Source organism: Strix aluco, chromosome 6, assembly GCF_031877795.1.
Source record: "Strix aluco isolate bStrAlu1 chromosome 6, bStrAlu1.hap1, whole genome shotgun sequence".
NCBI classification, from domain to species: Eukaryota; Metazoa; Chordata; class Aves; order Strigiformes; family Strigidae; genus Strix; species Strix aluco.
This window is the reverse complement of record NC_133936.1, coordinates 33,222,585-33,233,218: the sequence shown is the minus strand read 5'-3', so window position 1 is coordinate 33,233,218 and position 10,634 is coordinate 33,222,585. Positions and strand designations below refer to the sequence as shown.

At 37.5% G+C, this 10,634-nt stretch overlaps 1 protein-coding gene across 1 annotated transcript in view; it reads left to right on the top strand.

Moving 5' to 3' along the window:
- The first annotated feature begins 7,407 nt into the window (after positions 1-7,407).
- The window catches only part of SLC39A10 (solute carrier family 39 member 10), a 57,216-nt gene continuing 53,989 nt past the window's right edge, over positions 7,408-10,634 (top strand). Inside the window, exon 1 of the mRNA XM_074829579.1 lies at positions 7,408-7,902. The gene's annotated coding sequence lies outside the window, so the exon portion shown is untranslated. The remainder of the gene's footprint in view (positions 7,903-10,634) is intronic.

The following is a 10,634-nucleotide window of genomic DNA, read 5'->3' as shown; positions in this document are numbered from 1 at the left end:
GGAAGTAGAAGAAACTTCTGGTCTTGTGATAAGTAGATTTTGTATGGTTCCGTCTCATTTCTGTCTTCTGTCTGTAAATGCTTTGTACGTAATTCAGTTATCTATTTTGGATTTTGTATAAACAATCTTGCTACTTGTTCTTAAATAACCTGGATTTTAATGACTTCAAGACACCTAACGAATATCAAGGTATCCCACCCTTTACAGGCATGCTAAACTTTAAACTGAGATGCTGGACTATTTTCATACTGTGACCTCCCACTTTCCTACAATATCACTCTAAGGTATCCAAAGGATAACCAAGTGTACCTCCATTAAGGTGCACGGACTACTGTAGAGATGAAAATTCAGAGCTGTGGGTCCAAGAAATATCTTTGGATTGGAAGCATTAGCTGAGAAGCTCCTTGGTATACATTAGGAGAGTGCGGCCTGTGCAACTAGTCATACTTAATGTTTCCTGTCACTGAATGTTGGCAGCTTTCTGCTCAGTGTGTCAGCTTCTGTTCCACGACATATAGGAACATGGGTTGTATTTTAGGGAGAGGATACATTGACTTAGGCACTGAAACATTCACCACATATATTCTTTTTGAGAGTCTAGGGGATATAGAGGCTTTCAAACGTATTATCACCTTGCGTAGATTATGCCCACATAAATCTTTTTACACATTTACTTCTATATGGCGAATATACAATCTCCTAACCAAAATTGATAACTGATATTGTAGCAATCCTACCTACAATACCAAAGGTACCGATTAATCAACAATACCCTCTTTGAAAGTTATGTCCTTTGGCAACTTTCAGGGGATTCAGGAGGAAAGTCGTAATCAAAGAAGGGTTTAGAGTTTTTTAATTTTCCTGAACTGGAACTGTACAAACTCAAATCCTAATCAAAATTGATCTTGATAAATTTTAAAAAGTGTCTTGCCTGTTAAAATGTCTCCTTAAGGTTTCAAGTACTATTTAGTCTTTCACTCTATCAAACTTGTTCTTTTAAGGTCACTGCACTTGTTCAGTCAACAAAACTTCCCCATGGCTTTTTTACTAATCACTTTTGCTGTCCCTTTCTCAGTTCCCTTTTTCTTTTGACCTCATATTTGCATTTTTTAAATCTACTCCTATTGATCCAATTTACACCCTCATCTTTATTCCAGAATACCCATTGCCTTTATGATTTCTTACTTGGTCCAAAAAACATCTCTTTTTTTTTTTTTTTTTTTTTTAGCATTTCTGATTGTCATCTTCCCCCTCATAATTTGGTCTATTCTTGTCATTATTCTCTCTAGCTCATTCTATTAAGCTTCCATTTAGACACTAATATGTCATTCCAGGTGCAACTCTGTTAAAGTAGTACTGGCCATTAAATTATTTTAAAGTTATAGGCATGAGTTGTACTCCTTTCTTCTGAAGAAAATTAGGCTTTATTGGCAAGGAGACAGAGTGAAGCTGTCTGTCAGAAATTCTATATTGTGTTTCCAGTTAAGTGTCTGTCTGTCCTGGTATGTAACTTACTGGGATTTTCTTGTGCTTCTAATTTCAACCTCCAAGCCTAGGTATTACAATCCTTGTCTTAATTCTTTCTAGCGTACTTTAATTATTTGCATCCATTTACAAGTCTTGTTCCTCAGACCAGTAGAAATGATGATGCAGGATGTCTAACTTTGAAGTACTAAGTGTGATTTTTAGGTCTATACAGGTATTCTACTAAAAATCAAAGATAGTAAATTTTTTGAATGGTAGATGTATTAAATGGCTTCTAGGTTTTGCCTCTCCTTTCTCATCACTGGTTTTAAGTCACTTTTACTGCCTATGCATAGGGCTGCAGTAGCATCAGAAATGACAGCGTGCTGTTCTTTTTTATGTCATCATTTATAACGCAGTTAATATTAAATTGCAATGTCAAGCTAATGTTCATTATCAAGAAGATCATCTAGACACCATTGGAAGAAAGCTCTAGAAAATATTTTTCCTGTATGTTCCTGTTCGTTAAGGCTCAGTTTTCCATTCCAATTAGGGTGAAAAGACAACATCTCTGAGGTTTTATGCAGGTTGAAGGGCCTGCCTGCACAAAGCTGACTTTAAGAGGAAAACCAGAATCCCTGTATCTTCCTCTTCTTGTCTGGGGAGAGGTGGCATATATGGAAACTCTGCCATGCTTTAGGGTTACTGTCTGCCACTATAGGATGTCTGTGAGGATGGTATTACAAGGGGACCCTTTTCTATGTCACACAATAAATATGACACATGTAGGGGACATAAGACTTCCTGCATGTAAGCTGCAATAGGGTGCCTACTCAGTGAATGTCACAGATTTCCAGATAAAAGCCAATCATGGGTGAAAAAGCTCGTGCTATTGCACATAGCTGCAATAACTGCACATGAAAAGGAGCTCTGAATTCTTTCACTGAGAATGGGACCAATATACCAAAGTAAAACAAGGTTCTATCTAGGAGCAGAAGGCTCCTGGAAAGCATGAAAGTATTGCTGGCCTGATCATCTCATGCTGGTAGATCTTCCAGGGGATCTCCATGTATGTAATCCTGGAATATTAAGAGCGTTAGAGAGTTTGCCATTGCTGAGTTAATTCTCTATTGCTAGAGCAACTTCTTAAACTTTTTCCCAGAGATACGACAGTGGGAGAAATCTAGGAGTAGGAATCTTAATCTAGTCAGAGCCTGAATATTGGGAAGAGGGACGTATGAATGACAAATAGCTATAACTGCTTTCCAAGAGCTTCAGGGATATTATTGTACAGTATGAAAACTGCCAAAGCTGAAGATAAAAAAGGATCTCTCATAACCTGTGTCACTTCAAAAATTAGTTAAATGTGTCAAATGAGCTACTCTAATGTTCTCAGACACTTCCTTTCAGGCATTCTTCCAGCTCAGTAATACCTTCTGAATTTTTCCTAAAGTACTGCTTTAACATATCTGCTGTCCACCTTTTCAAAGGGGGAGGTGAGAGCAGCGAGCTTTTTGACACTGCCAATTCCTTCAGGCACCTGACTCAAGTGACACTTGTCTCTTCCAGATTAGTTTCCATTTTGCCTCTTTTCAGGTCAACCTTTTACTTTCTTCTATTAAAGCAGTGAACATATAACCGTGTGCATTTTCCACCTCTTTAATTTTGTCTGAAACTTATTCTGACCCTTTGGTTTTAATTACCCTGAGACAATCTTGAACTACATTAAAAAACCCTCTGTGAAACAAGCCCATGTTGTACATCTTAATTGTATTTTTCAAATTGAGGATTCCTGCCATCCAGTCTTCAGATATATTTGAACTGCATCCTGAAATAGAGGTTTGTAGTTAACACCCACCCCCTCATCCCCCCACAAAGTCTTTCTGTAGAGCAGTATCTCCAGTTAATAAGAACCCAATTCCAGTTCAGATGTGGAGTAGCTAGTAGACAGTTACCCCTTCTATTCTTTCAGGAAAGAGGTGAGGGCGCGGCAGTGCATCTAGTTAAGAGCATTAGTTGTTCACTTTGTGCTTTTCTTCTATTACAATTTTCAAATGCGTACCTGTAACAAAATCAGCTTCACAAGCACAATTAGATTAGCAGAATTTCAAAACTCATGGCTTTTTATGATTGTATCTGTCTTGTCTTGGCCAAGAAAAATCATTATTATAATTCCATCTGGATAAAGGATGCTTACCACCTCCTCAACAATTTGTTCACTGTTATCTCTATCAGTATGCATTCCCATGCACTTTTCCACTTTATTATCACTGGTTGCTAGCTCTGGAGGAAAACAGCAAGAGGCAGGACTAAAGGGAGAGTTAAATTAGCCCACTTTCACACACCATCTTCAGTAAATCTGCACCTGAATAAAAGTCTTCAGTAGCCAGAAGGAAGAATAGCAGGTAAAAATTGTAGCTCAAGAGAGGCAAATCTGTGACTGACTCCTCAGATGAAGGACATTGCAGGTATTCCCTGCAACGATGCTCTAAGTCCATTTCCTCTCTTACCGTAGGGGAATGTCGGACCTAATGCTACTCAATATCTCTTTACCGTAATTATTGGCTTAACCTTAGACCTTCCTCTCTCATACAAAAGAAGAAAGCACCTTGGCTTTGCATAGATGGGGTGTCAATTCTCTACAGAGAAGCACTACTCCTGTTACTGCAAGAAGAAACCTCATGCAGATAGTGGAATTAAGCTAAAAATACAACATCCAGCATCTTCTCTTTAACAGAGAAAGACAAATCACTGCTGGAATTAAAAACCCAGCTTTACTGCCTGAAAGGGTTTTTCTTTTCCCTGCATTTCATTCTGTGCCCAAAAATTCTCCTGAAAAACTCAGACCTTTAACAGCCTGTTGTGATGACCATAACAAAAGCAAATTTTGTGCTTCTTTTTCGATGCTAAACAAATAAAATTACTATTTCTCCTCTTTATTCTTGAAGTGCTAGGTAAGTTATTATTAATCCAAATCACTAGGTTTGAAAACAGTGAATCATCATCCCCCATAAGTAAATGGAAACCATCCCAAAGAATACACTGCAACAGGGAAAAAAAAAAAAGCAATAATTACTGTTACAGTGTACATTCGTATATTTTGGGAAACGCTGTAGGCAGTGTTCTTGTGTTTCTTAAAGTAATTATAAATACTTAAAGGGTATTTTGGAGTGGTTTTTTTAACATTGTCATTTTAAATTTGCAAAGTCTCTTTGGTGTGTAACTTAGAGTTGAATGTACAAACAAATGTTCTAAGTAAGGAAATAGATGAAAATACCATTATTCATTTTAGTTAATGTGCAACCATTGAGAGGAATCCTAAAACAAACCAGCTACTCCCACAACAGATATCCCACTCTGGAAAGAGCATGGTAATTTGTGTTTGACAGTATAAAGTTAAATGCATGTATTTTTCAGATTTATACCAGATAAATTGAGAGGCTATCATTTATTTTCAGGTTATTGATCATTAATCTATCTGATAAAACCCCAACCTTCTAATAAAAAACCTGATCATATGAGAAGTGTTAATCAGTGGAGACAGAGTCTATTAACAAGCTGAATGCTGTGTACCTAATTAGGTTTGGCTGATGCAGCTGCTCTCTGAACCTGTCTTCCTATGCTTCCTCTAGAAAACCATCCTCAGGACACAGCTAGTTTTCTGTTCCTGCTGTGCTGCCTTAATCTAGTAAACTTCCACCTCTGAACTCATTAAAATATTTTATTTCCTTAATTACAAGATGCTTGCTCCATTCTTCTGCAAGACCATTTACCTTGATTCCATCTCTGCACTAAATGTTTTTAGATTTGGGCATATCTAAGCATTAGTGAAAGAGAATCAGAATCTATTTTCACTGTAAGTAAGTGGAGAGATCTGATCCCTGGAAAGGGGCTGTGCTAGTTTGAGCTAAAGTTAATAAGACATTCTTGTAAGTCTTCAGACATTGCTGGAGTAGTGATGGCTTAGATATGGAAAAGGTGTTTGTCCAGATTAATAGGTCTTCCTATGAGAATTATTATAAAATGCATTGAAGGCATTAAACATAGAATTACAATAGTTAGACCCAGTTCTCTTTTTTTACCCAAATTCAAGGGAGCATCAGGTTTTGGATTTAGCTAACATCATAACATCATGCTCTGTAGGTAGGGAAGTGGCACTGGGCTTTGATTCTTGCTGTCAGCAGAGTCTTTGGGTATCATAGCCTAGGTTGTTTTGGTCTTCTGTAAATGGCCATGACTTCACTTTTTATGCTGCATAATTTGATTTAAAATACTTTTAAAATATTCCCATAAAAATTTGCAAAGGTCAGACTAAAATGGCATAGTCAGTCAAATGTGAGGCAGCTTCAAATATTCTGCAGTTCAACTTTAATTCTACCAACATGGCTCAGGAATTCTATGAAACCAGCATCAATAGTTTCTATTTAGTGTGCTGCACTGCTAGTTCAAGCAAGAAAACTGAGTAGCTGAAAACTAAACAGTTACCTAATATTTTTAATCTTAAAAATTACGAGGGAAAGATAACCAAAAGATCTGGCTAAACAACATGTAGTCTTGCAAAGATGAATGAACAAAGTGCTGCTATTCCCTTCAGCACACTCTCAGAGAACTTCGTTCAGGCTTGGTGTGTCTTGGGGAAAAAAAAGGTATTACATTTGAGTTTCTAAGTATGTAAAACAAAGTGCTTTTTCTGGTAATAGGCCTTACTCCACTTCCAAGACTATAACACTGGAGCTGAAATTACATGTGTTATAAATACAATTTGTCATAAATTTACATGGTGCCAGTCAGCAGTTTTAAATGTAGGTTTTGCTTCCTATACATCTAGAACAAAGATTTTGGTGGATTTGAAATTTAGCAAATTAACGTAAACACAGAGTAATGGTAAGAAAATTATCTAAACTTCTGCAAAAATACAAGTACCCATGATTTTGGACATATCACACTTTCTCTCTCTAGTTCATATTATTTATTCTCTTTTATGTATTCTTTTACTTATAGTGGTATTTTATTTGTTTATTTGACTTTGAACTTTTAGGGGAAAGGGATTGTGCTTAATTTATTTGTAGAGAAGAGGCTAGTACTTATGCCTCAATGTGTTTGGATCCTCAACCTCTGCCTTCTTGACAATACGTATGGTAGCAGCTTCATTCACCTGCTACCCTTGACAATTCCAGTTAGACTTTTCCTACAGCTGGTCTGCAGGAGTGGCCCCAATACAGCAAAGGAAAAATTTCTACAGAGTGGCAAAACAAGAACAATGCACTCTTAAATTTCATGTTTTAACCAAATCCCCTCACCACAGAAATAGAAAAGTTTTTTCTTCACACAGGATTGTCATTATGAGTAAGCTGGTCTTAATAATTATAGGCTAATAATATGAACATGAGCAAATGAAGGCAAAGCAAAGAGGCAATGTATTAAGGCAGACAGTGCATAATTTCTGGAATATCTGTGGTGCACACTTTTTGCAACAGCTTTGGGCAGTTGAAAGCAATGGAACACCTTGCTGCTTACAATGAAATATACTCCAAAATTTTCTATGATGGCTCAAAGAAACTAAAAGCTAAAACTATTTTCTTGAAGGGGTGAGAGGGAAGGGAGCCTTTCTTCATGTGCAAAGATCTCTACGGGAAAGAAAGCAAGCCATGACATTTAATGATAGCTGTGCAGTACTGCTTAATTGTAGATGTTGGGTTTATCTTTTACATTTTCTCTCCCATTGTCATTAAAAAAATCTCCATTGAAACTAAACTAACTTTGAAGTTTAATCTAAAGTTTATTGAAGTGAGCATATTAATTTTAGTAGATTTTGCATCAGCTGTTTGGTATATTGCATTTCTCAGAGCCACATAATATTTGGGAGCAGTATACATATACTTCTCTGCATACTAGAGAGGCCTAAATGTTACTATCAAATAGAGAAAGAAACAATGTCATCTTCATACTGAATTCCTTGTGTATGAAACATTTTATAAAAATGCAGATTTGTTATGTTGTTATGGTGGTTGTTATGGTGTCACATACCTGGCAGAAATCAAGATTTTTTTTTTATTTGTTATTGGTTTCTTTTTTTTTTTTTTAAATGTGAATGCAGTGTACCTAAAAAATGGCGTGGCTTTCAAAATGCCTGGCTTCTAGCATCTAGGATTTCTCCAGAAGTGAGAATCTGGAAAAGATGCAAATGCTTGGTAGTCTCACAACAGGAAACATTCCTCCCACCCCTCTGCCATTCACATGCAAACCAGCCAGGCTCTACCTTCCAGAACAAATGCTCTTGTCCTAATTTGGTGTATGGTCATGACCACATTTTTCAGTAATGATTGTGACATGCAAAGGACATGATTCAGCAAGACCCTGAAGCGTGTGTCTCACTCATAGCACATTTATATTCCCATTGATTTGATTTGAAAGGAGCTACTAAGCAACTGAGTCAAGGTAAGTACTTGCCTGTGTAAAGCCAGCAGTATATTTTAAATTCTTGAATTGAACCCTGATAAAGGGTAAGTACCTATGTTCCTTTATAAACTTGTTTTATCATCCTTTTCAGGGAAAAAAAAATAAACTAAGCAGACTTCCTTTAGGTTCACTAGGTGACTACTGGAAATGATTGCTTCAGGGTAATAGAAACCAAATAATCTTTTTTCCATGTTCTCTTGGAACTCCACCAGCCACAAGCACAATGGGGGGTGGAGGGAGGAAAGTCTTGCATCCCATTGTCTCCACAGGACTCACTGTTCCCTACTGAACATCAGTGTCAATTTTTCCAACAGCGTACAGATTTGTCAGATGGAAGGTGTCTTTCTGCCAAAGACAATGTGTATGTTTTGAGTGTATGGGTAAAGAAGAAAATTGTATCACTCGCATATGGCTGGCTTGTTTTTTAAGCACTTCAATAATCATTCCTACCTGTAGTTTGTGGATACTTGAAGTACTTAAAACTAAATTGTTTTAAATACTAGCTTCAAACATCTCAACAAAGTAGTATTGCTATAGGGATCTCAAAATTATGTACAACATTTTAAATATCTTTTTTTAAAGATCAGTGTTGAAATAAGTTCTTTGAAAAAGCTCTAGTGGTCAGCTTTTTTTGTGGGAAGTTTCTGGTGTCTGGTTTTGCTCCTCCTAGAACATGACAAAGTGAAACTAAAGGAAAACATTTTTTGCGTCCTCTCTGAACTTATATTAACAACGTGCTTTTTTCCAAAAACAGAAGAGAGTTTCAATACCATACAAATATTATTGCTAGATTTTAATCCCCTGAAAATAAAGTTAGGCTAGAGAAAACAAAGCCTATTGAGGAGAAGCTGTTTTTATCAGGCATTAACTTCAGTGATGCTGTGAAAAGCCGTTCTGGTGTATGTTTGCTATGCAAGCATCAAACAGGAATGCGTTTTCAGGCTGCCTCTTCCTGTATGATATTGAAGGAAAACTGTTTTAAAACTTAATCTGGGAAGGTTATTCCTCATCAGTAACTCAGGTACAGAATACATATATATTCTATGTCCTCTACGTCACCAGGGTATGGCTATCTCAGAGACATGCTATGTAATAACAGTCAGGGGTTAGAGACTTCAAAGGCCTGCAGTAAGAAGAGTGACCTGGTGGTGAAGAGGGATAGATAGCTTAAGTTTTACATTTGAGCCCTTATCAGCAACAGATTTGTGTCTCTTAATGATTCCTCTGTACTTGTCACTATTCAGTTACAATTCCACCTTGGCAAGTGCTGCCACAGAGGAACCATCAGCACTAGTTTAGGTATTGTTTCCCAACCTTAAAAAAACCCATTCTGATGTCCTAATACCAACATGACTACTTTTCTGGAGCTGCATTGGTAATAGCAGTAGGAGGAATTGGAGGAGAGAAGAGTCAGAGAGGGAAGACCACTTCAGAGGAGGTCTAGATAGATGCTCTGTTTTAGACCACATCCCAGACTGAATATGTTTGGATTTGTAGGATTTCAAAAGCTCATGGTCTGTTGTGAACATGACTGTCCCTAGCTTGCATGGACCTCGCCACCAGTACAGACAACTAATGAATATTTTTTCTGGCATCATTAAGACGACAGACTGGTTTGGGGAAAAACATAACAAAATGCATACACATAACCAGGGGCCTGCTGTCAATCATTTCTCCTACTCTTCTACTACACTAAGTTATTCTGGTGACATAGGCCACCCACACAAAAAAAATAAAATCCATCCATAAGCCCCACCCCAGCACAAGTTATTGAATACAGAAGTGGTATGCTACTCTTCTCTGCTCTATCTAAAGAGTGGATGAATTATTATTTACATTGGCAAATGTTTTCCAGCTGCCTCACCAGCTGGAAATTCAACAATTTGTCTCTGTTGTAATATACACTGTCAGAAAAGGACATGACAATGCTGTCCCCAGAAGGAAAAAACTTGCTGGCCTGATTTCCTACAACTGGAAACTAGAATGTCTGTCCCTGGGGCTTCTTCACAGTTGAGAACATAAATTTAAGTCATGCCAGGAAAAAGAAGGTGGGCTCCTTTTGCTGAGATTCTTGAAAATAGAAACTACTGCCTTATGAAGACTGAATAAACTCTGAAAAGGTTTCTGTGGCCAAGTTATTTTCACTGTATCTGTCAGACTTTAGGAAAGCATATTTTCTGAGGACAAGAGAGCAGAGTTGTTTGTGGTCTTTATTTAGATGGCATTATAACCCAAAATGGCTGGGTGACCTTGCTGGTGGTTCCAGCTAAAGGACAACATGAGCCATAGCAAGACAGAAAGCTGCGGGATACCTGAGGAAGCCAGAACTGCTCTGGGTGCAATGAATAGACAGAGATGTTTGGGGGCAACTCCATATGTCCCTGCCAAATTCTCAAAGTCTTGTTAGTTCCTCCTCACTCAGCTTTCTGAACGATTGCTGATCAGGTTATATTGGCATGAAGACTGACTCTCTCTTTTGCTCTTAGGATATCATTGACTTTTGAAATGAATGCTGCTTCTGTGCTGGTTTGCAGTGCAACACCATTGGAGTTAAAAAAATGAATGGAAAAAGTTGCAGTAATTTTGATCCACCCCACCCTCCCCTGCAAAAATCACTTTTCTCTGCATTAGATTTTGGATTACAGTTAAAACTATCAGCAGTAACCTCTGAAAAATAGCCTACGGCTGTTTTGCTGTTCATAGTAACTGGG